The sequence below is a fragment of the Macaca fascicularis genome, chromosome 4 (genome assembly GCF_037993035.2).
Source record: "Macaca fascicularis isolate 582-1 chromosome 4, T2T-MFA8v1.1".
NCBI classification, from domain to species: Eukaryota; Metazoa; Chordata; class Mammalia; order Primates; family Cercopithecidae; genus Macaca; species Macaca fascicularis.
In genome coordinates this window covers 90,766,919-90,794,729 of record NC_088378.1, presented here as the reverse complement: position 1 = coordinate 90,794,729, position 27,811 = coordinate 90,766,919, and the positions used below count along the sequence as shown (strand labels likewise).

Genomic DNA, 27,811 nt, shown 5'->3' with positions numbered 1-27,811 from the left:
TTCCCAAACAGGATGACAAAAAATGTCCACCCAGACCACACACGATTCAGCCACATTGCACGAGAGTCCTGCAACACATACTTGTTTTGTTTCACCCACCTATCAGCAGACCTCTTCACAGGGGGACTAGATCGCTCCTGCCATTTAATTAAATTTTGCACTTAGCTCAGTGACACAGAATCTGTGTTGGTAAAAAGTACATATTTCTTCCAAGTAGTTCAGTCTCAAAAAGATGTTTCATTAAGAAAAAATAAGGTGGGGGTTGGTGAGAGAGAAGGAGGGGCAGTGTGCAAAGAAGAGACTTAAGTTTTTGCTCAGAAATTGCACACAGTATACATGCATAAATTGTATGTACATTTATCAATTTTATTTTTTTTTATTTTAGAGCAGTTTTTAAACAATTGTGTGAATATTACTTAAGGTAAAGCACTAAAGCAAGACTAAGCCGCCTGTTGCAAAAGCCTGGACATTCAATACAAATTTTATAAAATTAGCTCCTACTCTGATGGTTTCTGGACATAGAATCTTTTAAAGATATTGTGAAATTGCAGAGACTGCTATGGCCTGAGAATATTTTTAACATTCAGATGATATTCCCTGAAAACTCTTGATTCTACCCACAGCAAGCAAGGCAAAGTACTTCCTAAAATGACTACAAAAGATCCCCACTCTAGCTGCCTTGCCTCAAATCTAAGCATTACAGGCACAAAACTGAAATGTTAAGTACTTGAAAGCATCTGTGGTGTCCTACTTCTGATTAGCTGTAGATATCCCTATGTGAAAACAATTCATAAAAGGCTGAAAGAGATTGGTGATTCTAAACATTTAAGGACCGCTGTATGAGTGTTTTTCAACCTTGGTTAATGCTTTAGTCCCAACACCTTTAATAAAAGCAAGGTGACAGACTATGAAAACATTTACTTCAGAACGACAAGCAAATCTGATACTATTGTTGAAAGATGCTTCAGGGCACATGTACACAGGTTCCATAGGAGCAAGGGCCGTGGAGGAGGTGGAGGTGTGGTGTGTGGTGCTCTGCCACCTGCATGGGGAACTGTGTGATTCCCCAGAATAACTGCAGGGCTTTGGTATTTTAAACCTGCTAAAAGAAAAAAAGCTGGAGGACCAATCCTACGCACATCGCAGGGGAGAGAGTATTATCGAGACGCAAATGTATTTTCTTATAAAAGTTAGATTTTTTTCTGATTTTAAGTAAACTGTGGTTTCATAAACCTATGTCAGTGCTACATGAAGAAGGTTTACATATGGCCATGCAATTATTTCACACTGAAAGTCACAACTCATGCTTCACCCACCATCAAACCCAGACCCTGAAAATGCAAACAGGCAATTTCACAGCTAGCTTAAACATTGACTGTTAAATAGCATCATATTTTCAGACTTCCAAACAGTGTATTTCATAAAATGACAAGAAGTAATTTTGTAACTCCCTGGATAGAAATCAGGGAACAATAAGACTTAAATCATTTCAGGGAACTGAGAGATTTCTGTTTAGCAAAGCCAGTTTTATCTAAGAAAAGAATTGGTTCTGATCCATGTCTATCATGTTCTTCCTAGTTTTTATTGGCTAACATGAGATAAAAATTAGGGCATATTTATTTTGTAATGCTGTGATCAGTGTTTATTTCTGAACGTGTTCTTTTTTATTTTCTACCATGTTGTGATGGCTCTCTGAAAAAGTCCCTATATGTAATAAAAGTTTAAAATACTGTAACTCTGGGATTTCAGAATATCAAATATTTGAATGTGTCTCAAAGCATGATTACTTTACAGAGAGAATTGAGGTCTGATATTGCGCAAGCAAAAGTAAAATGATTGCATAGGGGAAAATACTATGCTGCTTGGGAAAGTGATCAGGGTTCCTATTTTGGGGCATCACATAGCATTTATTCTCACAGGACGGAAAAAATTTTTTTCTTATAACATTATTCAAGTTGTATAATATAGGCTATACTTGAAAAATAAATGAATTTTATGCAAATGAACTGTCATTTGAAACAGAAATAAACGGTTCTTTTTTATTTTTAAAACTTTAAATAGTTAAAATGTGGTAGATTATTTCTGATTTAAAGTCTACATAGATGCTCTCAAAATGTCATAAACAAATGTGAACTACTATGTGTTCATAAATCTAATTTCCATTCCTTCCTTACGGGATGCTATTAAACGCTATTTAATAGCATACTATGTAATTCTAATGGGAGATTGGATCTCCATTATTTAGATGTTATGTGTCCAATTAAAACCATCTAAATTGAAAGCAATAGTATATTAAGAAAATTCTGCTTTAGTAATAAAATCATGTTATCGCTTGTCAACCAAATTTTATGAATGTTTTCTTGAAATTGTAATAAATAATTTTCTACAAAATCATATATTGTCTATGTTGCAATGTACAGTTATGATAGGTGCTATTAAAGAAAATCTGTTGTTTCATTATAATTATTCTCTAATTTAAGCATTATTTTAAAAATCTGTGTGTGTCTGAATGAGTGTGTATGAAACCATACTGTTTTCTATATGTAAGAAAAAAGCATTCTATTGAATTTATTAAGAAATAAAACATATCTGTTGACTTTAAGTTCAAACTAGATGACAATGATTGGAGTATTGGAAGAAAAAAACTAATAAAAATATATTTCTTACACAAACCCCCAGAATTATGACAATTCCTTTTAGAACAAGTTTACTTGTATTGTTAGTCATATTAAGGCAATTGCATGAATCTCTGTAGAGATTAAAGCCTTATGACAACTTAATGACTCTGCAGATTGCAATGTGTTCCTTGCCATTTTAACACCCAGTTTTAAATTTAAAAAATAATTTGATTTCTCCATCCTCCATAGTGGTTTTTTTTTTTTTTTTTTTTTTAGATGAAGTCTCACTGTCGTCCAGGCTGGAGTACAGTGGCAGGATCTTGGTTCATGCAACTTCTGCCTCCTGGATTCAAACAATTCTCCTGCCTCAGCCTCCCAAGTAGCTGGGATTACAGGTACCTGCCACCACGCCCAGTGAATTTTTGTATTTTTAGTAGAGACAGGGTTTCGCCACGTTGGTCAGGCTGATCTTGAACTCCTGCCCTCAAGTGATCCACCCACCTCGGCCTCCCAAAGTGCTGGGAGTACAGGCATAAGCCACCACACCCGGACCACCCTCCATACTTTTTTAAATCACAGAGCCTATATGGCTTTCAGCAGTAACCATGGCATACACACTCACAATGTACATCTGTAGAGAGCTTTATTGTTTTCAAAGCATTTTCACACACATCTTGAGAGGTAGAGTTTTCACATCTATTCTATAGATGAGGAAGCTGAGATACAGAAAGTCGAGTGGTAGATCCCAAATATTAGAAACTGAGCTAGAAGTACAATTCCAGTTTTGAGACATCAAACCCAGATCTAGCAATTGTAAAGACCACTAAACAAGCACAGATGTGCCAGTTTCCTAAGGCTTGGGGAATCTTAACAGCAAGCAACAGTGTATGAATTTTAACATCCTTCTTCTAGGTATCTAATTCCAACTGTATATTTGAATGTGTATGAACAGATAACCATTCACACAAACTGCGTTTAAAAATTATTTTAAAGATGAAACATATTGGCCTTAAGATTGACTTGGGGGACTCGAATCAGGATGTATTTAGACTTATTGGATCCAAGTCAAAGTGGCCCATTAACATTCTGGAAGTTTCATGTTCTCAGTTTTATGCCACTCAGCATGGCTCTGGTCAAGCCAGTTGTACCACGACTAGCTCTGCCTCTGGAACAAGCTGTTCAATCTCTCTTAGCCTTAGTTTCCTCATCTCTAAAATGGGGATAATAATACCTCTCTCATAGGGAATTTTGTGAGGATTAAATGTGATAATATGAATAAAGCCATTGAACAATGTATTAGATTTTTGTTTTTAGGGCTGCCATAACATTATCTCAAACTGAGTGACTTAAAACATCGTAAATTTATTCTCTCACCACTCTGAGGTCAAGTCCAAAACGAAGGTATGTGCGGACTGCACTCCCTCCAGAGGCTCTCAGGGAGAGCCTTTCTTTGCCTCCTCCAGCTTTTGCTGGCTCCAAGCATTTCTTGGTTTGTGACTGAATAATGCCAATCTCTGTCTCTTTCTTGAAATGGCCTTCTCCTCAGTCTCCATCCCAAATCTCCCTCTGTCTTCCACTTTTAAGGACACTTGTCTTTGAATTTAGGACCCTCATGAAAATTCAGGATCATCTCATCTTGAGATCCTTAATTCAGTCACACCTACAAAGACTCATTTTTTTTTCCCCCAAATAAGGTCATATTCGCAGGTTCTGAGGAGTGAGACATAAACATATCTTTTTTTTGGGGGGGGGGGGGGTGTCACAATTTAACCCAGTGCCTGGGAACAAACCCCTGCACCTTCTACCTCTATTGTCTTTGATTCAGACCATAAAATGTGGTCAATTCTGCAGTGATTAGCTCGGTAGTTCCCAATCCTGACTGTACATTAGAATCACCTGGAGTGTCTTTGAACCTCTCAGTACCCACCTGGGCTGCATTATAGACCAATTAAATCAGAATCTCTGAGAGTGGAACACAAAAATTGGTATGTTTTAAAGTTCCCTAGGTGATTCCAATGCACAGTCAAGGTTAGAAACTGGGGTATAAGGGCTCAATTGAAGGCCAGTCTATGGAGGGCCTGGGTTTTCTGGATTAAACAAGAATCATTGGGTTTTACCTGTTCAGTGTACCAAGTCTTTTGGGGTATAGAAACAGAAATTTATTGTTTTATCAGCACACCTATGCAAATCATAGTCCTTGACTTCTGCACACCATTTTTGGTTGTGCTGTATGCTAACTCTCATTATCTGTAGCAGTGAAATTTAATAGAAGGATTTAAGGCAAGACTTGATAGGAAATTTAGGAGACAAGCTCTAATTTCAGTGAAATTGTTGATCCAAAAGGACTCTGTCTAGTGGGGCTTGATATGGATATAATATTTTGTTTCCAAATCTAAATCAAGCTAAGGTTCTGGGGCAGTATAAGAGGCCCTGTAGTGCTGGAAAAATTCTGACATTCCCAGGCATACCTTGCTAATAAAAACATCATACAATTCTTTTGCAGAAGGCTTTAGTGTGTTTACTAGAGTAGGCGATGTTTGTTGGGTTAGTCTGTCCAAGGTGTTGGCAAATTCTTTCAGTAGTTTTCTTTTAACACCGTTCCAGTCACTGACCTTCAGCATGGATTATAGGTTTCTTTTTGAAGCAAAACTCTAGAAGAGACTTGGGAAGGAAACTTGTTCTTGTGCCACCTGACTCAGGAGGCCAGCATGTATCACAATCAAACACCACCACTATTAAAAGCTGCAGCACCATAGGTCCCTGCATGTTAGGTTCAAAGTACTTTTCTACCTGTCGTGGCTATTCAGTCATCGAATGGCAGATCTTCAAGAGGTCCCATTACTGATCCCTTCTGTCCTGATAGCCTCACCTTTGTCCCCTTTGAAAACATGATCCCAGAAACCAGTGTAAGACCTTCTTTTACCATAAAGAATGTACAGTTGATAAAGCAGATGAGGATGCCCATCTGAGGGCCTCTTTCAAAATACAGTCTTAGGTCAAAGCAATAAAGCTCCAAATTATAATACTTGTGCATTAGCCTAATTTTGAGACATATTTTGAGATAACACAATGATGGGTCTAATGCTTTGAAATTAAACAACATCTGCCCACCCACTTTTCCTACATATTAGCCTAGACCCAGAGCAGGCATTTTCAGAGCATGCATAGAATGCACTGGTTATTAGCTATCCACATGCACTCCATCATCTACAGCTTAAGAATCTCCCAGGGTAAACTGGAATTAAGAGCACTGAAGTCTTCTTAGGAAAGGGATGTGGGTCCTGGGAGACTTGAGTCTTTTGAATGGGAAAAAGAGGTGGGAGCACATGATGACCTATCTACAAATTACATCTTGGAGGAGACGGACTTCTCCTTCCAAGTGACACATTGAAAGGTCAGCAGATAACCTGCAAAATAATTCAGTTTATACTTACATGGATAGTAACACTATATTTTAACAACAACAACAACAACAACAAGAATAAGAGAAGGAATGTCACAGAAGTCAGGATAAAGGTTACTGTAGTGAAGAAGGGGCAGTAGAGACCTTCCAAAGTGGAGCGACATCTTCTTTCTTAATCAGATGGTTACAAGTGAGTTTATTTTATTATTATTCTTTACACAGTAAATGCTTACCTGTGTATGCTATATTCTGCAGTTTTAAAAAAGATAGCAGTGTTAAATTGAACTATAAAGTATAAAAAAGACAATTTTTTTCACTTATTTCCTATCTTTTATTTTGGCAATGTGCTTGTTGGTACACTTATAAAACATTTGTTAAACAACAGTTCCATTAACATGTAATATTTTTTAAGACAAAAAGCTTTCATAATAATAAGGGAAATTCTTTTGAGGGGTGAGGACAGCGCAGAGCAAACAATGGCTGTGCTCATCAAAAATGCTTCATTACCATCGCCATTCCTGAAAAAGGGAAATCCTGAGATAAGTGAAGTGGCAGTTCTGTTGACATAAAAGAAGTCATTAGAAGGGAGGGTTGGACAGGCAGAAAACTGCCATTTAACTACTCTTCCTATCCTCTTTTCCAAGTGCTTTCCTGGGAATTTTTTCACTATTGGACTTTTTATTTTCTTGGTGGAATTTATATCTCCTCACCCAATGTTGCTGGTTTTCACCCCAGTTATACCTGTAAAAGCCATTTGTGAAGTCAGCTGGAAGATTTTTGACAGAAAGGGGGTGTGTGGATCTGAAAATGCTAGATGGGGCCCCTGCTTCTGACTCCTTGTCCCAATTCTTTTCCTTGGGAATTGCCTGAAGAAATGCCTCTGCCCGGGCTTGTTACATTTGTAAATGGATTTTTTTTTTCCCATTGTGTATGGGAGTCTTGAGAACTTATAATATTGAAAAAGGTAACAACAATTTAAACATTTTTTAAAGTTAATGCAAACAAAAAGCCTTAAGAGTTAACGTTAACACATTTCTATTCCGCTAATGTGGTATGAAAGTGACAGGGAGAATTTTCAATTATATTATTCTATGTTATCCTAAACAATTTTGGAATGAACTCAAGAAAGGTAATGTTCTTTTTACTTTAGATAAAATAAATCACTGGGATAAAAATGGAAAGGATGTATAGCTGTTATAAAAGAAAGGCATTTAAGTCAAACAAGAATTTAATTGCCATTTCACAGTGCCTTGCTTTTGTTCCTAATTTTCTAATCCTGTTCTGTACTGTTCCTGATTTTCTAATTTTCTAAGCCGATAACAACCCACACATACACATTCTGGTTTAACACTCCAGAAAGTCTAACTGCATTTATTCTTGTTTACTGGCTTTGGCAATTTTAGCCAATTTATGATCTTTTGCAAAGTAACAATGTAGAGATAGTATGAATATTGATGGTAGATATTGAAACTGATCATTAAACCAGTCTTTTTGTGAGAGGGAATTTTGCAGCCCAGGCTCACAAGTTCACAACGCTTTCCTTGTTGTGAGATTATTTATTTACTCAGATCCCCACACATTTTCTGTTTTATCCTGGGGTTGGGCCAGGGCAGGCGTGGGGAAGCCTGTTCTTAAAGTCAGAGTACGAAATACTCAAAGGGATTCCTAAATTCAGAAATTACTCAACCACTGGTGCAGAGAAGGTAAGTTATTTAGAGTTGTTGATGTTTTAAATAAGCTGAGTGAAGGAAGCTCTTTCACGCGGACAAAGCAGAGAATATTGGACCAAAGAGCCGAGCACACCCCTGCAGTGGCCTTCGCCCAGTCTACCATGGGGTGGCGCTCTAAGGCCCAGATTTGCCCACCCTCCTACTCCACGCGCTATTTCAAGCAGCAGAGAATAAACCTTCTCAAGCTTTCGTTCTTGTGTCTCTTTCTCATTGTACATGTAAAATATTTACATTAAAAACCCACTGACCGTCAGTACTGATGAAAATAACTAAGCAATTAGAAATCGGTTGGACATTTGTATACTTAGCTCTCTCAAGTATGTTTATACAGCTGATGGAAATGAAGGTTTGGGATAAAAAGAATAGTAGCACTATCATATAATTTCCAAGTTTGAATTAATTTTTTTCCTGAAAACATTTTAGGTTAAAAAAACCGCTCATATCTAAATTCTTAGAAATCCACTTTTAACCTTTTAATAAATTATGCCATATAGTACAATTTTAAAATTCAAAGACTCAAGGTAATTTAGTTATTAATGAAGTCAGAGTAACTGTATTTTTTTCATGATAAAAGAAGGAAGGTGAATATATTTTAAATAAATGAAGATTTCAAGCTAGCACCTTTGTTTTAGTTTAGCACCCTGGACTATGCCCTGTTGAAAGCATAAAGAAATATGCAAAATCTTTAAATAAACTGCAAATTAATCTCCATTCCCCAAATAATTTCCATCATTTTTATTGTTTTACTGGGCAGATATATAGCTCTGTGTAAAGGGAAAAAAGAGAGTGCTCGATTTTCAAAGGGAAAGAAGCATAGAGGATAAGGTTCACAGCTACAAAAATACATATGATTCATTTTAAAATGGAGCCTTAAAGACAGTGGTCTGGTCAACCATCATCATCTTCCATTGCCAAGAAGAAAATATCCTCCCATATGAACCATATCTTCCATTTTTTATCTTATTCATTTTACTTAGTATCATATCAATCATATCATGAGCACTTTCCCAAATTATTAAATGCTCTTAGAAAAATCTCATTATTCATGGCTCTATCATCATGTAAAAAATTTTGCTTATTTCTCATTGAACAGGCTATTTTTAATTTTTCTAAACAATTGACTAATAAGTCCTTATAAATAAAATTGCTCAGGAGATATATGTACATAAATTTTTGTCAAGCAACTGTCTTTAAATCTTTAAAGAAAGTTTTATTTTAATGTAAAAAAATTAATCTTAACTTTAAAAAGTTTTTTTTAAAAAGAAACCATTCTTTATGTAGAAGTAGATTAAATATATGCCTACATAATATAAAATTGATTATATAGACAAGCATTTTTTGTCGGGGGGGGGGAGGGTTGGAGAGGGTCAGGATTTTAAAATCCCAGTAAGAATAAACAGATACTATATCTACTTGGATTTTCAGATGCCATATTTCCAGAACTATTCATTAATATCTCATTAAGTTAGATTTATATACTCAACAAATCTGAAATAGTCAATCTAATTTACTATTTAAACGTTGATATTTTATATTTTTTTCTACACAAATATTTGGGGTTAAAAAGGAAACCAAGAGCTATGTTGGGAAAAACTTTGATGCCCGACCCTAAGAAAGTGTTACTCTTCACGAAGAAATAATAAATGTATGAGGTGGCAGATATCCCAGTTACCCAGATTTGATCATTTCACATCGTATCCTTGTACCAAATATCACATGTACTCCATAAATTAATAAGTTTAATTAAATTAATAAAAAATTTAAAAATTAGAAGTTTCATTCTTTTTGAGAGAATTATGTATTTAATGTTGTGCACTGAAAATGAGTTCCCAAAGTGAAGGCTGCTAAAGACATATGTCTATAATCTCAAAATAATAGGTGAAAACCTGAAGATATAAAGGGTTATGTTCGAAGACAGAGTTAAACATATGGTGTCTGCTTTGAAATTCTGTTTCTATATTTGGGCATGATCTTTTTCATAGATATGCAAGCATAGTCTCTTTTTCTTTTACTGTCTGTTTACACATGTCATAGTTGCAACTTCCTAGTGAAGAAACATTTTTCCAGTTTAAAAAATTTGCAAGTATGAAAATAAAATTGTCACAGTGTGAAACTGGATTTTCAATGTAAAGCTGGTAAAATAAGAAAAAAACATACAGTTTAAGGCAGATATTTCAAAATTCTACTATTTTCCTTGAACCAAATTTCACCTTTTTTCCCTCCATTGTTGCTTAAATAATTTTTAAATGCATTCAGATAACAACTTGCAAAAGTGAAATGTTATACCCACACATCAAAAAGGCATTCCTTCAATAGGACAATGTTTGTGTTCTGCGTTAGAAAGAACAAAACTCCTTTAAGGGAGAACTCTCCCTACTTAAACAATAAAGGCAAGAAAATGTTACATGCCCTTAGGGTTTTCCTTTCACTATCTTTACCGAAGGAAGACATACAAAGAGAAATTATCTAAACTTCCTTCTAGAAGGCAGTGACCATAGTGAAGATTTTTTTTTTTTTTTAAATAGTATTCAGGTCAGATCCTAGTGCAGGTGGGTGTTTTCCAAACAGAATCTGCCTGGTGGAATGAGAAGCACTGTGGAAGTCAGATTCTCCTGCTTTCCATCTGTGGATGTCTGTCATTTGGGGACAATGACCAGCACTGTATTTTCTTAACCCAATATGGACGGAGTATGTGTTTGGATTGTATTGTGTGACATCCCTTTCTCTATCGAACAGGCCCAAGAGGGGAGGGGGTGGGGTCTGACTTTTTAAGGATGGTTCTAATGCGTTCAGCTGTTATCACACTTTGCTGATTGTAATCACTCGTTTTATGGTTTCTTTTCCAGCTGCTCCAAAAATTCATTGCAATGTCCTCTAGGTTTATTTTTAATATCCCATAATTCAAAGATCTAAGAAAGAAGAGTTGAAATAGAAATCCATGTGCTGATTCTCTCCCATTTTTTTTTTTTTTTCTCTCGGGGAGGAAGGGATTTAGGATTTGGACACATTCCTCAAAATCCTCTCTGGAGAAATGTGTTCTTTTCTGTAGGGAAGGAGCCAGCTTGGAGCACATTCACAGGCTTATTCAATTGATAGAGGAATTGGGAACCAATCCTATGTAAATATACAACGTATTTTAAATTCAAAAAATTAATTCTTTCTTCGGAGCATTTATGTTTAAAATGTTTCCTTTTGGAGTGGTAGCAAAACAGTAGTACTCTATTGGCATTTTAGGATTTCCAGATTCCCTGAATAAAGTATTTGCTCTAAACTCTGTTGTCCTAAATTTATCTAGTAAGAATGTATTGCTCTTTAAACTGCAGAACAGTTTCATGCATGGGAAAACTAAAAGGCAAGGGGATCCCCCTATGTGCTGTCTCTGAAAATATCTTGACTTACGTTTTAAAATCAACTTATTTCAGGGGAAGTAGACCTTATCAGTTTTCTTTGTTTTCCCCATTCATTTAGTCCTCTGAAGAGCTAGATCTGAGAAATGATTCAGCTAGAATTATAGGTTGCCATTTCTTCATTTTCCACTACATAGCAGCGGCTCCTTTCAGTCATTTTTAAGTCCTATAAAAGCCCATATGGGGAAGAAGGGGAGGGGACTGCCTGTAAATCATAAGGACCCAGTTTCTTGATTTCAGTGAAGGGTAGTTTTACTGTCCGCTGTCACCACAGCTGTCAGCAGGATGCCTTAAACATCCTAATTGTCACTAGGGATCAGATTGTTCCTTAACTAATTGTTTAGATCAGCTAATCTAAATCCATCATCTGCAAAGGGCAGGCAGCCCCAGGCATCCTGTAATTTAGATAAAACTCCTTTTCTGGGTCTAAACACATTGTTTGGGTGACCAAGGGTCAGGTACCAAAAAGCCTACCTAGGAGTGGAACAAGAGTGGAGATTGTATACTGAGGACCGGGTGAGCCTCCAGGCTTACTAGCCCAGACCACCTGCATGTGTCCCACTTAAACAACTGTGAATCAGTAGATTCCATGTCATTGATCGCAATATGCCAAGAGCCCAAACAGAGCAGACAGCCAAGATCACTGCCTGAGTCAGCTTTTGTGTTTGCACTTATATGGGTTTTGAGGTACTCATTATGACACAAATGTGCTGGATATTTTTGAGCTATTGCAAGGTTTTCTTGAGTTAAACTTCTAAAAACACATCAGCAGCAGTGATGTAGTATAAATTATATATGCAACACACACATTTCATGTAGAATGCAGTCTCCCTTCTAAGAACCTCTGTTTTAATAAGCTTTCTAAAACAATTGGTGAATTTGTTATTTTAGACTGTGGGGTAGTTTTCTTGCATTCATCTGCTCATTCTTCCATTCAATAAAAATTTATTTCAAACTCTCATAAGCTTGGCAAGAAGGTTTTCGTGCCTCAGGAATGTAATTCGTTTAGAAACAAGCCATCCCCTTACATTCATATTGTTCTTATCTCAAAATGCTTTCAAAACGACTAACGAACCGATTTAAAAGTAAAAGAATAAAAATAAATAAAAGCAAGCAGGCCTTGAACTGAACAGAAGTGAATAGGGGTAGAAAGACAAATGTATGATAAATGATAAACAAACAAACAAATACAGCCTTCCCGAAAGTGAAATTCAACCATTCATTAAGATAATTTAAGAAAAGGGGTTTGGGACTTTTAAAAAACAGAACTTTGGAAAACCCTCCACACTTATCTCACTCATTCAGATTTAGTGTAAATCCTATTAATTTTGCAGTAAAGAACCCTGCTAATTTTGTTTAGGCTGGCCTTCCCCTCACTTACTTTAGTTTTTCTTTTAATATAATAGTATACCTATTAATACTTTATACAAGTACAGTGCTATGAAATGGTATTCTGGAAAAATAATGAAAGAACAATTGTTAAATCGTAACCAGCATTTACTGTGGTTTACCTATTTAGCAGGTCTTATTGTAAGCATTTTACATATATTAATTCATTTAATTATCACAACCCTATAATGTAGGTAATTTTATTATCCCCACTTTGTGGGGAAATTGATTCGCAGAGAGGTTAATTTACACAAGATCACAGATTGTGCTAGTGAGATAGCAGAGAATAGCAGGCAAACTTGGGAAAACCTTTTAGAGGAATCAGATTCTGAAATGAGAATTAAAGGCTGGCAGGAGTGGGGATTTGTTGTCCCACAGAGGCAGATAGACAAGGAACACAGACTTTAGATGCTGGCAGTTTCCGTAAAATGGGATTGGAAAGAAAACGGGCCCAGCCTGGGGCAGAAGAGGAATGAGAGCCATAGGGGTGATAGGGACGGCAGGGCAGCTACATAGCTGGCTATGGTCCAGCTTCTGACACTCAGAAATTTCATTTTGTCACTTTCACCTATTACAGCGACTAAAAGAACTTAGCAAATCTATAGACTTCTTTTCTTCCCTGCCCCTGACTGCCATCATTTTTTACAGAATTTTCTTTTCTAGTTCCAAAAGTAGTATGTATTTATTGTAGAAAATACAAAAAACATAAAACACACACATGCCCAGAGGAAAAGAGAAAATTAAAACATTTCTCATTCTACCTCCTAGAGATAATAACTTGCAGCATTTTCCATGTATAATTTCAGACATAAAATAAGAAAATTGACTTAAATCTACATAGAACTTTGTCATTTCCTTCCCCTCCCCACAGCTTAGCTTGATGTAGTAAATATTTTTCATGTTTTTATATCACTGTTTTACTAATTTCATTAAATTAAATTAATTTATTTAACAGATCTGCTGCTGATAGTAGGTGGTTTCTTTCTCTTGTGTGAGATTATTTTCTTATAATTTCATGCAAACTCACTCATTAAATCATAATTTATTAACACATTAAATGATTTTTACATTGCTAAATGCTCTCCGTAGATGTACTATTTTATCCCTGTGGCAGCATAGAATGAAAAAGCCATTTCTCCACATCACACCGTAGAGGTACAGAAGTTTCTGACTTTTGACTTAGGAGCTTTCTCTGAAAGGCAAAGCTGTAACTCAGAGCAAACCCTAGTTACCTCTAAGTGCCACCAACAGGTGGCGATGGCTGCTACGGGGACGGAGGCATTTGACACTACGAATTAAAGTGGTCTTCTAGAAGTTAACCTTTACAAGGGAGAAATTTTATAAGTACAAATGGTATTTCTTGTTTGAATTTCGGTTTGGTTATTAAAAACACTGAATGGTTTTTTGCATTTTCATCTGTGTGCTGCTTTTGCAAATTGTCTTCTCACTTATTTTGCCCAGTCTCTTTATACTGGGGTGTTCATCATTTTCATATTATTTATAAATTATCTTTATGGTCAGCACATGATGAGTACTATTTCAGGTTTTCATTTGTCTTTTAATTCATAGTTTTTAAAAACTTGAATAAGGAAGTTATACAGAAGTTTTAAATGTTTATATAGCCATTTCTATTTTATTCCTTAATATTTGTTTGTTTGCATGCTTAAAAGGGCTCTCTTTACCTCAAAATCAGAAAAATATTCTTCTGCCTTTTCTTTTTTTTTAAGTACTTAAGTTTTTGATACATCTGGTATTTATTTCAGTTTATGGTACGGGGGAGAAAATCAACATAATTTTTTTTCCAAAGAGATAACAGTTTCTGTACCATTTTAAACAATCCCACCTTTCTGTAAAGATTAGAGATATTACCTTAGCCTATAATAAAGCCTTATACCCACTGAAGCCTATTTCAGACCTTTCCATTCTATCCCACTGGAATATATTTAACTACTAGAGCCACCTGTTTCTGCAATATACACCTTAATATATTGTAGGGCTGGTCTACCTCAACATTTTTTCTATTTTGTTTTTACTCTTTTAAAATGTTGCATTGGATTTGATTTTCAAATTACTATGTTAACACACGTGTCTTACAACAAATTAAACAGCAGAGCATGGTGTATATATCAAGTTAGTAACTTCTCTCTCTCCTTCTAGTCCCATCACCAAGGCTTATAGTGTGGTGAATGCATTTTTACACTTTTCTCTGTGCTCTTATGAGCAAATAATAATAATAAATCATAGTAAGGAGAATATTTTTTACCATTGAAACTAAAAACAATTTTTTCACTTATAAAAGTATTTAAAACACATAAAACAAGGCAACATTTACTCTTTTTTCTCATCTTCTAGTACGGTGGTGGCCCCTCCACTGTTGCACCGTTGCTCTCTGAGCCAGTATTACTATCACTGGTTCCTTTCTCTGTCATACTGCTGACCCTCTCCTGCCCGCTCTCCTTGTGTTCAGGAGTAGACTTGCCTTCTTCACCATTCTGTTGGCTCTGCCGTTTCTTCAAGGTGTGTCTCCTCTGTCTCCATTGGAATGTTCTCATTGTGTTTCTTTTCCTTGCCTTTGTTGGCCACTTGCTCTTCCTCAGGAACGATGCTGCTCTCATTGCACCAAGCTTGCTCTGCCGCCTCCTTCTCCCTTTCCTCCTGCCTTTTGTGGGTCTGTTCCTCTGCCCGTGCAATCTCAGCTGCAATTTTCTCCAGATCCACTTCTACCTTCAGGCCGCACAACCTTTTAAGTTCATTGTTAAATGAATCTGTGCTTTCCAGGAATTTCGCCTTCTCCTGGTGTCGTTCCTCTTTTGGAAGAAGTTCAGCTTTTACTTTTCGCTGTTGAACCATTAAGGACTGGATCTATCATTTGAGGACCTGCATTCTAGCTGTTGTGACAACTGACTGAACCTCTGATACCACACTCTCACTAAGGATTTCACTGATGAGGCAGTGGTTTCTCTGGAAACGAACGGTGGCTGTACGCTTCGTTGAAAAGCCATCATCATAATCATCTGATCTTTAGCAGAGAAGGCTCATGTAAGGTTCTCCAAACAGTGAGACTGTTTGGGTCGACTTTCCTCCTCTAAAGCAGCTTCTGCAAGACTTTTTGCATTTATGTAAGCAAGGTACATGGGGAAATTATGATGGGCGTCCATAGATTCATTGTACTCTATCTTTTCTACTTCGTATTCGTTTAAATATTGTTTCTCTTCATTAGCGAGATCTTGCCACATGCCACCAATAATCTTGCCAATTTCCCACAACTATAGGTCAGGGTTGGAAGCCTTTACTTGGTCCCAGACCTTTCTTCTCTACCTCCTGTAGGGCATCAGCGGCTTATCTTGTGGCTTTGGGGGTTTTGGAATCGTAATACTGGAGGATGCCCTGACCCAGCTGTTGGTGCCTGGGTTCCCTCCCAGCCTGTAGTTGTTGTAGGCAAGATGATGGTATGGATTGTATCTTGCAAACCCTGGTGGGCTGGGTATTTGTGTTGTAGAAGCCGGGGTGGGAGATGGGGCATAAGATGGTCTTTTTGGCATTTTGGAAGATTAAGTTCTCAGTTTCTTAAGAATGAATCTGAGACACCGTGGGTAGAAAAAGTGCTCGCAGCTCTGGCTTCACTTTTCTTTGTCCCATGCACACCTCCAGTAATGAGAATATTTATCGAGTGCAAGACATTGTTCTAAGCACCCTACCTGAATGATTTCCTTTACTTTTTATAATAAACATATGAAGTAGATATTATTGTCATCATCAATATGCAGATAAGCAAACTGAATGACTGGTAGTCTAAATAACCTACTCATGTCACATACTGTAGTAAGTTGTGGGACCCAGATTAAGTTCAAGAAGGCAGGTTTCAGAACCTGAGCTTTGGAATGTGTCTGCTTATCTATCAAATGTTTTTGATGGACATTTAGGTTGTCCTTATTTCTTGACCACCCCCCAACAATGCTGCTAGTAGCATTTCTGTATACAAATTCTTTCATACTGGTCATTTTATTTCTGGCATATAGTTTCTCAGAAATGATATTGCTGGATCTTAGGGCATGTGATTTTATTTAATAGACACGACGAGATTAGTTTTCACAATGGATACACTAATGATTACTCACACATATGAAACGTTCTCACAAATCCTCTTTTTGCTCTTTCTTCCATATTGAAGCCCCAACATGTGCCCAGTGTTATTCTCAGCACTGGGATGTGAAGGTGGTCACAGCAGATGTGGGTCCTGCTCTTGAGGGGCCACAGCTTTCACTCACACCAGATATCATTCTCTTTCTCCATTCCTCAGAAGCACCACAAGCAAACACAACAGAGAGCACCCCACAGGGAACAACTTAAAGATGAACACAAAATGACTAACTATTTTTGTAACCCGCCCTGTCCTTCCACGCCACTACCTACACAATCCTCCCTTCACACGGACCATTCTCTCTCCTGAGTCAGTCCTCTGCCATATTTCCAGGACCTCTGATCTTACAAATCTCCAGGAAGGACTTTCCAAATGAAGGATGATTTACCTTTCTGTTTCCTGTCTTTCCTCTCAGTCCCCACCCAGGGAACCTCCTCTGACCAACAATAAGAACATCAGCAAGTATAGACCATGGCCTGCCTTGCCTTGCCCTTCATTACTCCCTCTCCCCTCCCTCCCTCCCTCCCTCCCTCCCTCCCTCCTTTCCTTCCTTCCTTCCTTCCTTCCTTCCTTCCTTCCTTCCTTCCTTCCTTCCTTCCTTCCTTCCTTCCTTCCTTCCTTCCTTCTTTCCTTGTTTCTTCCCTTCTTCCCTCCCTCCCACTCTCCCTCCATTCTTCATTCTCTTCTTTTTTCTCCCTCTCTCCCCCTTTCTTCCTCCCTCTCACCCTCCCTCCCTTCTTCCCTTCTAAACTGAAAGAGCACTTCTTACCAATGGTCATACTGAATATCTTCTAGTGATTCAGTTCAAGCAGCAATTTTTAAAGTTTTTTTTTCTTCTCATTATATCAATTTGTATTGCCCAAGATTGTATTATAAGCTGGCACAGACTGGGATATGAAATGAGATCTCCTGATGCTTGTTCAGCTTCGTAATCTCAGAGTATCATATTTACTCTGACTTGGCTAATGGTCTTATTAACTAACGAAAACTAGTATATACTGTTCTTTTAACATAACAGAAAATGAGTAGATTTTAGTTTTCCTTTCAAAGAATATGTAGATAAAGCCATTTTGCTGTACTTAATTTGGTGTGGGGGAGGGGTGTTGAGGGTAGGGAAGCTTCTTTTCCATTAAGAATAGCCTGTCTATATAGACTGTACACATCCTCTAAGGCCCAGATCAAAGATCATTGTTTCTTTTTTTTTTTTTTATCTTTTATTTTATGTTCAGGGGTACATGTGCAGGTTTGTCACATAGGTAAGCTTGTCTCATGGGGGTATGTTGTACAGATTATTTCATCACCTAGGTATTAAGCCTAGTGCTCATTAGTTATTTTTCCTGATCCTCTCCCTCCTGCTACCCTCCATCCTCCAATAGGTCCCTGTGTGTGTTGTTCTCTTTTATGTGCCCATGTGTTCTCATCATTTAGCTCCAACTTATAAATGAGAACATGTGGTATTTGGTTTTCTGTTCCTGCATTAGTTTGCTAAGGATTATGGTCTCCAGGTACACTCATGTCTCTGCAAAGATATGATCTTGTTCCTTTAATGGCTGCATAGTATTCCATGCTGTATATGTATCACAGTTTTTTTTTTTTTTTTTTTTTTTTTTTTTATCCAGTCTGTCACTGATGGCCATTTAGGTTGATTCCATGTCTTTGCTGTTGTGAATAAATGACTCATCCTATTCTATGGAATGATTCTCTATTCTTCCATTTCTATGAAGCCTTTTATTCCTCCTTTAGTTCAGTTGTTTGGCCTCCTGCAGGCCTATCTCTCATAATTCCTTCTTTTATTTTGGTTCTTGCCACAAAGTGTAAATTATCTTTTGATTTATCTCTCTCCCTCCTCCCAGCTATCTGAGGGCGGGAACATTTCTCAATCATCTTTGAACCCTAGAACCTAGAATACAACAAATGTTTTTTTCTGAGTGAATGGTGGATGGATGCATAGATTAATGCCTATTATTTTCCCTAGCCACCCCATAAAGCTAACTTTGTCGATATTAAAATGGAACAGCTACAATTAAATTCTGTATGTTTGTTTATTACATCACTTCAAAGCATAAGGAATGTGCTAAAATAAATTAGTGCACTTAATAAGCTAGCCAGCCGCACATCTTTTCACTGTCCTATTAACAGGAAAATCCATTATGTCCATCCCACCTGAGATATTATATCCCTGCATCATTGGTTCAGGCAGTATGATTCAGTTGAGACTTCTCAGTGCTTTTGTTAGTGAGGAGGCTTCTCCAGGCACTGCTGATTTGAAGGGACAAACCTTGAAAGAAATTGGACTAAGTCTTGCAAAAAATAATGGATAGTCTTGAAAAAAAATATTTACCCGGAGAATGACTTTTCTCTGCCATACAATGCAAGGAAGTAAGTGTACTGTAATCTCAGCACTTGTAGTATTTTCATCACGTATGATATTTCTACTTGTTTCATCTCCTCTTTATCCTCAGAGAGACAGTGCTGCTTAGTGTTTAAGACTGAGAATTCACAAGCATCCAGGACTGCTGGGTTTACATCCCAGCTTACTATCTTGGGAAAGACATTTTACCCAACTGGCTAAGTTGCACAATTTCAGGGAGTTCCCTTCACAAAGAACACAACATAGGATGATGCACGTAGAGCATTGTAGACCACTTAAACTTAGCAAGTAGCATTCATTAAATAAGCAAATGTTAACACTATTGTCGTCCTAGCACCCCTATTAGTAGACATTTTTAGCATCATCTCAAAGATGGATATATTATGTTGCAAAGAGGTTAAGTGTCTTGTTCACAGTTAAACAGAAGTCAGAAATGGGCTGCTGACTTCCCAATTTCCAGACTCCTAGGCTGAGGCATTTATTTCCACCTTAATTATTATTAGCACCCCCCTCTCCAACAATGTGTGACATGTTTTATTTTATTGTTGTTTTCGTTCGTTCATTTTCAATTTTCCCAGATATGGTTTTAAAAACTGGGCATGGGATAGGAATTTGCAATGACCCATACCAAAATAAAATCAGCTGCTACTACCACAGCAAAATACTAATTTGGGATCCTGTTGCTGGTTACTACTATATTCAATATTAAACTGTCCTAGCTCCCAGTTACCAACCTCACCCCCTTCCACATACCTTGCTCAATGCCTTATGTTGTCACTAGATTATAAGTCCCTTGAGGACAGGGACTGTGCCTTATTCATCTTTGAATCCCACCCAAGGATTTACATAGTGTTTCATATATAGTAGATGCTCAATAATGTTTGCTATATAAAATAAATAGCTTATTATCTTAAAAAAATCTACAATTCCATTATTTCCTGCTCTCAATTTAAGGATAGAGTCTGTCTGACTCTATAAAGTGGGCATTTCCATGATAAGGTAGTATTTGCGGATCAAACCAGAACTCAGGACTAAGCAACTCAATCAAAACCGCTCAACTATATGGAAACTGAACAACCCACTCCTGAATAACTACTGGGTACATAACGAAATGAAGGCAGAAATAAAGATGTTCTTTCAAACCAATGAGAACAAAGATACAACATACCAGAATCTCTGGGACACATTTAAAGCAGTGTGTAGAGGGAAATTTATAGCACTAAATGCCCACAAGAGAAAGCAGGAAAGATCTAAAATTGACACTCTAACATCACAATTAAAAGAACTAGAGAAGCAAGAGCAAACACATTCAAAAGCTAGCAGAAGGCAAGAAATAACTAAGATCAGAGAAGAACTGAAGGAGATAGAGACACAAAAAGCCCTCCAAAACAACCAATGAATCCAGGAGCTGGTTTTTTGAAAGGATCAACAAAGTTGATAGACCGCTAGCAAGACTAATAAAGAAGAAAAGAGAGGAGAACCAAATAGACACAATAAAAAACGATAAACGGGATATCACCACCGACCCCACGGAAATACAAACTACCACAGAGAATACTATAAACACCTCTATGCAATAAAACTAGAAAACCTAGAAGAAATGGATAATTTCCTGGACACTTACACTCTCCCAAGACTAAACCAGGAAGAAGCTGAATCCCTGAATAGACCAATAGCAGGCTCTGAAATTGAGGCAATAATTAATAGCCTACCAACCAAAAACAGTCCAGGACCAGATGGATTCACAGACAAATTCTACCAGAGGTACAAGGAGGAGTTGGTACCATTCCTTCTGAAACTATTCCAATCAACAGAAAAACAGGGAATCCTCCCTAACTCATTTTATGAGGCCAACATCATCCTGATACCAAAGCCTGACAGAGATATAACAATAAAAGGGAATTTTAGACCAATATCCCTGATGAACATCGATGCAAAAATCCTCAATAAAATACTGGCAAACCGAATCCAGCAGCACATCAAAAAGCTTATCCACCATGGTCAAGTGGGTTTCTTCCCTGGGATGCAAGGCTGGTTCAACATATGCAAATCAATAAACGTAATCCAGCATATAAACAGAACCAAAGACAAAAACCACATGATTATCTCAATAGATGCAGAAAAGGCCTTTGACAAAATTCAACAGCCCTTCATGCTAAAAACTCTCAATAAATTCTGTATTGATGGAATGTACCTCAAAATAATAAGAGCTATTTATGACAAACCCAGAGCCAATATCATACTGAATGGGCAAAAACTGGAAGCATTCCCTTTGAAAACTGGCACAAGACAGGGATGCCCTCTCTCACCACTCCTATTCAACATAGTGTTGGAAGTTCTGGCTAGGGCAATCAGGCAAGAGGAAGAAATCAAGTGTATTCAGTTAGGAAAAGAAGAAGTCAAATTGTCCCTGTTTGCAGATGACACGATTGTATATTTAGAAAAACCCCATTGTCTCAGCCCAAAATCTCCTTAAGCTGATAAGCAACTTCAGCAAAGTCTCAGGATACAAAATCAATGTGCAAAAATCACAAGCATTCTTATACACCAGTAACAGACAAACAGAGAGCCAAATCAGGAATGAACTTCCATTCACAGTTGCTTCAAAGAGAATAAAATACCTAGGAATCCAACTTACAAGGGATGTAAAGGACCTCTTCAAGGAGAACTACAAACCACTGCTCAGTGAAATAAAAGAGGACACAAACAAATGGAAGAACATACCATGCTCATGAATAGGAAGAATCAATATTGTGAAAATGGCCATACTGCCCAAGGTAATTTATAGATTCAATGCCATTCCCATTAAGCTACCAATGACTTTCTTCACAGAATTGGAAAAAACTGCTTTAAAGTTCATATGGAACCAAAAAAGACCCTGCATTGCCAAGACAATTCTAAGCCAAAGGAACAAAGCTGGAGGCATCACGCTACCTGACTTCAAACTACACTACAAGGCTACAGTAACCAAAACAGCATGGTACTGGTACCAAAACAGAGATATAGACCAATGGAACAGAACAGAGCCCTCAGAAATAATACCACACATCTACAGCCATCTGATCTTTGACAAACCTGACGAAAACAAGAAATGGAGAAAGGATTCCCTATTTAATAAAGGGTGCTGGGAAAATTGGCTAGCCATAAGTAGAAAGCTGAAAGTGGATCCTTTCCTTACTCCTTATATGAAAAATAATTCAAGATGGATTAGAGACTTAAATGTTAGACCTAAAACCAGAAAAACCCTAGAAGAAATCCTAGGCAATACCATTCAGGACATAGGCATGGGCAAAGACTTCATGTCTAAAACACCAAAAGCAATGGCAACAAAAGCCTAAATTGACAAATGGGATCTAATTAAACTAAAGAGCTCCTGCACAGCAAAAGAAACTACCATCAGAGTGAACAGCCAACCTACAGAATGGGAGACAATTTTTGCAATCTACTCATCTGACAAAAGACTAATATCCAGAACCTATAAAGAACTCAATCAAATTTACAAGAAAAAAACAAACAACCCCATCAAAAAGTGGGCAAAGGATATGAACAGACACTTCTCAAAAGAAGACATTCATACAGCCAGCAGACACATGAAAAAATGCCCATCATCACTCGCCATCAGAGAAATGCATATCAAAACCACAATGAGATACCATCTCACACCAGTTAGAATGGCAATCATTAAAAAATCAGGAAACAACACATGGTGGAGAGGATGTGGAGAAATAGGAACACTTTTACACTGGTATAGAAATACCATTTGAAGCAGCCATCCCACTACTGGGGATATACCCAAAGGATTATAAGTCATGCTGCTATAAAGACACATGCACATGTATGTTTATTGTGGCACTATTCACAATAGCAAAGACTTGGAATCAACCCAAATGTCCACCAGTGACAGACTGGATTAAGAAAATGTGGCACATATACACCATGGAATACTGTGCAATATTAAAAAAGGATGAGTTCGTGTCCTTTGTAGGGACATGGATGCAGCTGGAAACCATCATTCTCAGCAAACATCATAAGAACAGAAAACCAAATACTGCATGTTCTCACTCATAGGTGGGAACTGAACAATGAGATCCCTTGGATACAGGAAGGGGATCATCACACACCAGTTCCTATTGTGGGGAGGAGCAGGGGTAAGGGATAGCATTAGGAGATATACCTAATGTAAATGACGAGTTAATGGGTGCAGCACACCTACATGGCACATGTATACATATGTAACAAACCTGCACATTATGCACATGTACCCTAGAACTTAAAGTATAATAAAATAAACAAATGAATAAAGTTTTATCTTCCAACATTAAAAAAAGAGGCAAAATAAATCTTATATTTGAAATTAAAAATTCTTATCCTTCTTAAGAATATTATGCATACATTAAAATGCCCAAATGCATTGAGTTATTTATGATAGTTGCTTTTATGAATGCATTTATGACTACAAAAGGTTTGCATGTTTCCTCTTTTTATATCAATGTGTTGCCCATGCAAGTCAGTAGACATTATCTTTAGGCAGTCATTGATTCTTGCAATTTCTCTTTAATGCTAAATCCTACAAGCTGTTGGGAATAAATAATCATGCCTATTTCTTGGAATGAAAATGTCAATTTCACCAAACATTCAATTTTACTTCTACTAATAGCAGATTTTCTTTGTGAGCAGAAAGGTAGCTTCACTGTCTTCTCAACTTCAGCTGCATCCCAGCTGTGTTTATTAAACAGAGATTTTGTATTGTCTGGCCTTTTGTTTTCTGTTCTATCATTTTTCCCATCTGGCTTTCCCCATATATCCTAGAGAACATATCCATATTTTTACTGACAGTAGTGTGTGTGTGTTTGTATGTGAGTGTGTGTGTGTATACACTACACACACACACAGATATATATGTATGTATGTATCTTTCCCTGGTGATAGCAGTTAACATTCCTTTAAAAGCTTACATTTCACCTCCATTCCTCTGTTCACATCTCAACTATGTGAAATTGGGTGATTTAAAACAATTCTAGCAGTTTCTCACTCAAATATAATTTCTTATGACTTGTGAGGGTTTTGAATTCTTGGCAACCATTTTCTATGCCACTAAGAGTCCCTGTAAAGGAAGGATTGTTAAGAATTACAAGCACAGAGGCAGTGCCTTAAAGAACAAAGAAGATGTATTTTACTTCAAGAAGAATAAAATGGATGTTCGCAGTCACTTGCCAAGATTTTCCTCTTTTCCCAGGTGGAAATAGGATGGCAGTGGAGAAAATATACCCCAACATTTGAGGAGAAATGCAGCCCAGGAGTTTTCCTGGGTTGGGCATTCTTTTCTTTAGAAATGCAAAGATACTTATTTCCTAATTTTTCTGCCACTGTCATTAATGTTTGGAATCCTACTATCTTTTAAGTTTCTCCAGTTGGGAGGATAAATCACATTCTTTCTTTGTATATCATCCTGAAAGTCAAGTTTAGTCAAAGCTAAAGAAAGAACTTTGATTCATTTGTGCAAGCAAGATAGGTTTACACAAAATATTTCATGGAATTTAAAAATTATTGGTTTATCTCTCATTTTTCAGAATTATACAATCTTTCTTTAAAAGTTGTTGCATAGAAAATGGCCATGTGTTTGTGAAAAGTTATATGAACAAATGTATTCCAAAAAATAACTATTAATTCTAAATTTAATCATATAATTTGTTTTTATTCTTACATTTGCAAATCACATAAAATAGTAGTGGTCCTTAGTATAGTGTAGTGGTTAAGAGACTGAAAGCAGACAGTCTAGGTTCAAATCCTAGTCCTGCCACTTTTTAGTTGCTTCGTTTTGGACAAATTACTCAACCTTTCTGTGTCTCATGTTCCCTTTCTGAAAAAGAGGCTACTAACAGTCCCTCCCCTACAGGGTTGATTTAAGGATTAAATCAGTTAACCCAGGTTAATATCTTGGAACAATGGCTTACACAGAGTAATTTTCTGTCATTGTACGTTGCTATTAGTAGTCATTGGTAGTTACACTTGTAATTTTCTGTCATTGTACATTGCTATTAGTAGTCATTGGTAGTTACACTTATAGCATTTATCAATCTGGTTGCATGGATTATATAGGTCAAGGGTTAATATGTATGTATATATGTACATATGTGTGTGTATGTATGTGTGTATATATATGTATATATCCGGCAAAAGAAAATGTCTTTTCTGATCCAAGATGCATTTATTGAATACCAACTATGTGATCATCACTGTGAGACAGAGAGACAAGTAACTATTTTATTTAGAAATTAAAACAAGCTTTAGGTAGTTATAGATTTCCTAAATAATAATAAATAAGGAAATAAAAATCCAAGAAGCAGAGCAAATGATAAAAATGGGCCTTTGTACACTTCTTAAAAGAAGATATTTATGTGGCCAAGAAACATGTAAAAAAGCTCATCATCACTGATCATTAGAGAAATGCAAATCAAAACCACAATGAGATACCATCTCACACCAGTTAGAATGGCGATCATTAAAAAGTGAGGAAACAACAGATGTTGGAGAGGATGTGGAAAAATAGGAACGCTTTTACACTATTGTTGAGAGTGTAAATTAGTTCAATCATTGTGGAAGACAGTGTGGAGATTCCTCAAGGATCCAGAACTAGTAATACCATTTGACCCAGTAATCCCATTACTGGGTATATACCCAAGGGATTATGAATCATTCTGCTATAAAGACACAAAGACACAATGTCAAAAGAAGACATTCATACAGCCAACAGACACATGAAAAAATGCCCATCATCACTCGCCATCATTAAAAAATCAGGAAATGTTTATTGTGTTTATTGTGGCACTATTTACAATAGCAAAGATTTGGAACCAACCCAAATGCCCATCAATGATAGACTAGATAAAGCAAATGTGGCACATATACACCATGGAATACTATGCAGCCATAAAAAATAATGAGTTCGTGTCCTTTGCAGGGACATGGATGAAGCCAGAAGCCATCATTCTCAGCAAACTAACACAGGAACAGAAAACCAAACACCACTTGTTCTTACTCATAAGTGAGAGTTGAATAATGAGAACACATGGACACAGGGAGGGGAGCATCACACACCACGGCCTGTCAGGGGTGGGGGCCAAGGGGAGGGAGAGCATTAGGACAAACACCTAGTGCATGTGGGGCTTAAAACATAGATGATGGGTTGACAGTGCAACAAACTACCATGGCACACATATGGCTATATAACAAACCTGCACATTCTGCACACGTATCCCCAAACTTAAAGTAAAATAAAAAAAGGAAAAAAATGTGTCTTTGTAGTCCAAAAACAAGAAAGCAACTAAATTTTCCTGAAGAGTGAAAGAAATGAAACAAATATTGTGCTCATAACACTGTCATTGGTTAGGCTAACAATATGAGCAAAAGCAGCACTTTAATTGGTAATAGGAGAGGTGAGCTATTTTCAAGAAAGGCAAAAAGGCAAAGAAATGGAAAAATATTCAGCAGAGAATTTTTTTTTTTTTTTTTTTTTTTTTTTGGGAAAAAGGACTCTGGAGATGGAGAGCTTCATTTGGACAGCCTTCGTTGGCTTGAGTTTAGAACTCTGCCTGCCATCTTTGACATATTTCAGTTTTAACTGTCAGCCCTAAGCACTGACCCTCTTGGTAGAGGACTCTCCCTGACTCACCCATGCCTGTCTTTTAAGGAGGGCGACATCCCTAATGGAGTAGAAGCAGGGCTGCTAGTAGGTGGGCTTGCTAATAGAAACTACTGTTTAGTGAGCAGAGTAGCAGAAAGCCAGCAGCAAAGAGAAGAGAAAGCGGCTTCCTTGGTTATAGAGAAGCACTGTGGGGTCCCATTTCAGGTTTCCATTTGTTCATCTCTTTGTACCATATCATTCGCATTTGTTGAGCCTCAGTTTTCTCATATGTAAGATGTATATATTTAATCAAGAATCCTAAACTATTCAGCATTCCCATTTCTGAAAATCTATCTTTAGAAAACCAATTATCACATCAATGGCTGGTCTCTAGTCACTAAGGAAAGTCTAAGTATCTTCTGTTCATTTATGATAGAAATAATAATTGAATGCTGGCTGGCTCCCAAGAATGTTACCAGAACTCTCAGTGGAGAAAAGAAAGCTTAGTTTATTGCTAACCATGTTAGGATAGCACTATCTAAGGCTCACTAGCATCTCAAAGAGGAGACGGAGTTTCCCTCTGTCACCCAGGCTGGAGTACAGTGGCACGACATCAGCCCACTGCAATCTCCACCTCCTGGGTTCAAGCAATTCTCCTAACTTAGCCCACTGAGTAGCTGAGATTACAGGCGCCCGTCATGATGCCTGGCTAATTTTTGTATTTTTAGTAGAGACGGTGTTTTGCCGTGTTGGCCAGGCTGGTCTCAAACTCTGACCTCAAGTCATCCACCCACCTCAGCCTCCCAAAGTGCTGGGATTACAGGTGTGAGACACTGCGCCTGGCCAAAGTTGAAATCTTTATAAACTTTTTGAAGTCAGATTTAAGATGAAGCTTTCAGTGTGGGAGGTGGAGGTTTGTTAGTAGTGGATATGGATTATAATATGGGCTTGGTGGATAAAGCAAGGAGAGGATTTTGAACCAAGAGGTTCAAACTGACAATTTGCCAGTCTTCCAGAGGTTTCTTACTGGAGCTATCATCATAGGCCCTTGATTCAATACCTACCTCTTCCTCTCAATGGCTAACCTGATTTTCTACTGTACTGGGACCAGGTCATCACTAGGCATAT

At 37.3% G+C, this 27,811-nt stretch overlaps 1 long non-coding RNA gene and 1 pseudogene across 1 annotated transcript in view; both read right to left on the bottom strand.

Annotated features, from left to right (window-relative positions):
* Positions 1 to 6,328: 6,328 nt before the first annotated feature.
* LOC135970421 (uncharacterized) overlaps positions 6,329 to 27,811 on the bottom strand; it is a 63,028-nt gene continuing 41,545 nt past the window's right edge. The window contains exon 5 of the long non-coding RNA XR_010586098.1: positions 6,329 to 6,539. This is a non-coding gene — a long non-coding RNA (uncharacterized lncRNA). The remainder of the gene's footprint in view (positions 6,540 to 27,811) is intronic.
* Positions 14,876 to 16,089, bottom strand: LOC102116000 (SWI/SNF-related matrix-associated actin-dependent regulator of chromatin subfamily E member 1 pseudogene; annotated as a pseudogene).